The sequence below is a fragment of the Cajanus cajan genome, chromosome 2 (genome assembly GCF_000230855.2).
Source record: "Cajanus cajan strain Asha chromosome 2, NIPB_CcT2T_4, whole genome shotgun sequence".
NCBI lineage: Eukaryota > Viridiplantae > Streptophyta > Magnoliopsida > Fabales > Fabaceae > Cajanus > Cajanus cajan.
Window position 1 is genome coordinate 60,314,940 of NC_138518.1, and position 4,695 is coordinate 60,319,634.

The 4,695-nt window shown below is 32.8% G+C and overlaps 1 long non-coding RNA gene across 2 annotated transcripts; it reads right to left on the reverse strand.

Moving 5' to 3' along the window:
• Window positions 1-227: 227 nt before the first annotated feature.
• LOC109819097 (uncharacterized) lies at window positions 228-4,137 on the reverse strand. 2 transcript variants are annotated; one of them, XR_002241492.3, is made up of 3 exons: window positions 3,666-4,137; window positions 627-2,179; window positions 228-528 (listed from the first exon to the last, which is right to left on the reverse strand). It is a non-coding gene; the product is annotated as an uncharacterized LOC109819097 (long non-coding RNA). The 2 variants fall into 2 exon arrangements; XR_003802870.2 differs by having other exon boundaries at window positions 606-2,179.
• Between the last annotated feature and the right edge of the window lie 558 nt (window positions 4,138-4,695).

Consider the following 4,695-nt stretch of genomic DNA (forward strand, 5'->3'; position numbering starts at 1 on the left):
TGTCAAATGAGCTTTTACACGTAGTAAAACCAATTTAAACATGGAGGCAGAAGATCTTGATGAGGATGGAACTCTGGAGTTAGCTGAACATTCTTTTGTTGGCAGTTCACACTTTTCATTATCGTTTTTGGTAAGTTTCTTTCATTGATTATTGCTCATAGGGTTGCTGAATTATTTATTTATAAGGCTAAAGAGATGGGGGAAGACTAGTCAAGAACACATTTCACTTGGCATGAGGAGTTTGAAGAGCTTTACATTGATCAGATTGGTAAACAGTCAGTTTCTGACTAAACATTTACTCACTCATGTTAATTTACCAACGCATCATATACATCAAGTTGTTATAGACTAGTTTGCATATTTTACTTCATGATGAAATGCACACCAGAGTTCTGATGAATTGGAAAGTCAAATTTGGTAGGCATTTATTGATCAGGTTGCAAACACAGATGTGGTTTCTCTAGTAGTGGCTCCATGCAGTTTGAAGCATTCAAGAAGTGTAAGAGGAAAAAGTCCAACATGTTAGACCTGCAGGAAAGCATTAATATTCATGGTAAGTAGTTAATCAAGCCATTCATGTAAATATCTAATTAATAAATATATACTTATATGACTTGATTAATCACTTTCCCATTGCCATCACTTCAGCTTGGATTGCATGCATCCATGATCGCTTAACTTCCTATTTTACTTGTTCTACCTATAAAACTGAAAGAAAGTATTAGAACCAAGAGCAAGCCACACCTACCATGGCGACCCAGTCACAATTTCCCTTGACTTGAAAATGTCTGATTTATTAACTTCTACTTTTTCATGTAAAGGCCGTTCTCAAATTCTTCATTCATATTTTTAAGGAGACTATATAATTGAAACTAAGCAGTTACCAAACTAGTCCTTAAAAGCATGGATCCATATTCCTACAGTTAGTTTTTTCATGCATCCAGCAACTTGGAACAGGATGAAAATCAAACGTCTCGTATTTATCTAAGTAAATTAGACTTTAAACAGGCATGCAAGATTTGAGTAACGTCATCTTCATCCAACAGTTACAATATATATGTTAACCGCATGAATGCGTGGAAAAAAAGATGACAGCACAAAGATCAGTTTTCAAATCATGTACATTCTATTCCAACCTCAACTAAAATCAGTTCCTAAAGGCACGAGTTGCTCTTGGTCAAAACAAAATTCGAGCAGGCATTGCTGAAGGTACAGTTTTGAGGATAATAATAATAATAGTGCTATCGATTTTGGTGCTTGTTCCTAGAATCCTAGTAAGTGTCCTCTCACAAGTTACATTACTGATTCTGATAAGTTAAATGAGCAAGAAACATAATAGATACACACTCGATGTCAAAGGATATTGGTTTCAATATGAAGAGCTTTGAACATAATTTTTTTGTTGAACCCCTTTCAGCCAAGAACTAACAGGAGGAAACAAAATTTGTTAGCTAGTTGATAGATATAAAGACAAGAAAGCTTTATTAGCTAGTTCAAGTTGCTATGTAGACAAACACAATGAACCATTTTCTTTCTTGCCCTACAAAAATGAGGGTCGTATAGCTAAAGTGAGTAAATTCAGACCTACTTAGAACTACCCTTCTTGCCTGTTTGGAACACCGGCGAAAAAGTGAGACAAGAAAATTTTGAAATTTGAATTGAAATAAAAGTAAAAGTAAAGTTTTTAGAAATCAAATTTTTTCTCCTTGTCTTTTTATTTTCTCTCCAATCAAACAAAAAGAATAAATGTTACTCGTATTTTTTTTTTCACTCAATTTGCTTTCTTTTCATACAAAGAATATAGAGGAAAAAAGATGTAAGAGATTGTTCATGGCTAAGCAGCATTTATAGCCATTACAAGTGAAGGGCTATGAAATTGATGATGGTATAACCCAATTGAGTAAATTCAAACCTACCAATATATTTTAAGTTATAAAAACCGAACACATAGGAGACTTGGAGAGAAAATATGTACTATTATTATTAATGGTTAAGCAGCATTTATAGCCATTACAAAGAAAGATAAAAGGTCCAAAACACAACTGTGCTGGCTGTGATATACTAATTTAATCTTTTAATCCCTTTATCTATAGTAGTTGAGCAGCCCCAGTTATATGTTATCTGCGATCTACTCTGGCCTATGCTATGCTATCACCATCTTCTCTTCACAATTAATCACCTACAAACACAAGAGTACAAACTGTGTAATTATTTTATATTTTCAATATTCAAATTCAAATTTTCATGTTGATGCCTTGAAAAAATTGAGAATAAGCAGCACATGACAGTAACACTGTGCAGCCAACGTGGGAGGCACATGGGGCACGTACGGTTAAATTAATTCCCTTCTCGGCATATATTTAATTACATTAGATTTTGCACCAATACAGTAAGTAGCAACACCAATGGGTTTTGGAATTATTGAGAAAATATATGTCCGATTTCAGAGTACTGAAATTTATGTTTGAATTGAAAATTTGTATTGGGACGATAAAGAGAAAAATAAGGAAAATGGTAAAAAAAAAATGAGAAAAAGATGTATGATAAAATTGATGCAACGGACATATTAAAACTAGAAAGAAAAAAGAAAAAAAAAATATGCCGACACTGCCACGCAATATATGCGGGTGACCCGCCAATGATGACAAAAGGGTGACTTAAGCATTACCCTATCAAATTGAACACAGCTCACTATCAGTACTGGGCTCTCAAGTAAAATAAACTTTTTAAATATACATTTTTTTTTCCATCAATTATTCTTTTGATTGCCAAACATACTTTAGAGAATTTTTCTACGCTAACTTACAGTCACACTGTCAGAATCGCAACCCCAGAACATTCCCATTTCCCATTAACTAAAAACTATCCTCAGATACTCACTCAATTAAAACATTGAATCATGCACATACAGCCAATCAAATTTCAAAATTATTCCAAAATCACTTGCAACAAAGTTCACACACTTACTAATCATTTAAAAAGAAAATACCAGTTATCTAACCGCATGTTTTTCATTTAATTTACACATTAAATAAATAGAGTAAATATTAACAAATTGATAATTAATATTAATTATTAACCAGTGTAATTAATTAATGAATATTTGACTTGCCGTTTCTAACAATTTTTCTTTATACTACTTTCTCTGAGAAGTAAATCTAGTACTGAGAGTTTAAAATTTTCAAACTATAATGTCTTCATTATAATTTTTTACTGTTCTTAAGGATTAAATTTTTTTTTTTTTAATTTGTTTGTTATAGGCTAAAAACTATAGAAAATTTACCCATCACTTGAGTTTCTCTTAATTTAGTAACAAGACCCTCCAAAACTTGATTTAAAATCAATGATATAAAGTATTAATAAGAAAACATTAGCGAATATATCTCGTAATAAACATCTAATCACAAAAATAAAATTTAAAAAAAAAAACATTACAGAACTACTAGGATAGTATACACAATGTCGGTGTCATTGTAATCTTTACAGTTATATATAAAAATTTTATTTTATTTTATTTTACTAAAACGACAATGTACAGAACTTGAATTAAAAGGAAATGCTTTTTTCGAATTTTATAAAATTTATTTAAAAAAGAAAAAAAGAAAAAAAAAGAGGAGAATGAATAGCAATAAATGGAGGGTTTTAGGGTTGGATTGGATTCTTACACAGAGAGTTTCTCTAATCGGACTTGTGCGCGGCGTCGAGCGGCGGATCGGGGTGGTGGCCGGCGACGAAGTGGAGGAGGTCCTCGGCGGGCTTGGGAAGGTCCACGTCGGAGGGCGGCGGAGGCTGCGTCTTGCCGAAGAAGAGAACGAGCGCGAGGAAGAGCGCGGTGGAGAGAAAGAGCGGCCAGAAGAAGGCCAAGACGTTGAGGAACCTTGGTGCGAGGTAGAGAAAAGAGAAGATAGCGAGGCAAAGGAGAAGTGCCCCAGCGATGTGGTACCTGAACTTGAATAGTTGCTTTTGGATCTCCATGGCGGTGGTGATGCTAAATGATTGTGATTGTGATGGTGATGGCTTTGTGATGAGTGAGTGAGGATAGTGGGGGAGAGAGGTTTATAATGTGGAGAGAGAGAGAGAGAGAGAGAGAAGGATAACAAAACGTTACTTTACTTGTGTTTTTTTTTTACTTTTTGTTTCTCTCCAGAGATTCTCTTTTGAGACGTTTTACAGTCTTCTGTCTGGCACTTGCCAAATTACGGGGCTGTCCTTACCTTTTACAGGGTGCCCAACTATTATAAAGTAAATAATTTATTTTTAAAAAATAAATTATTTACTTTTATCTACTTGTTAAAGAGCTTTTCAAAAATATATTATTTTCAAACACCACTAAATACATGATCAGTTGGGATTTAAAAATAGCTAATAGTTTGTTTTAATTTTATTTTTAATTTGTAAATAAATAATTTTTTTTAAAATTAAATAAATTAAACACATAGCGATTGATTTGTGGTGTTTGATTCGCTAGAATTCATTGTCCAAGACAAGAAAGAAACAATTATTCCACGTTTAATTTACAAAAGAGTCACACGGGAGAAAAAAACAAAGACACCATAAAAATTCTACTTTTTATTACTTAAGAAATTATTGGACAACTTTTTATCACAAGTATAAAATCATTCACTACAATGTTATTGTACTACTAATAGAGAAGTGTTAATAATTAATATACTCATTTTCATTAGTTAAAATTTA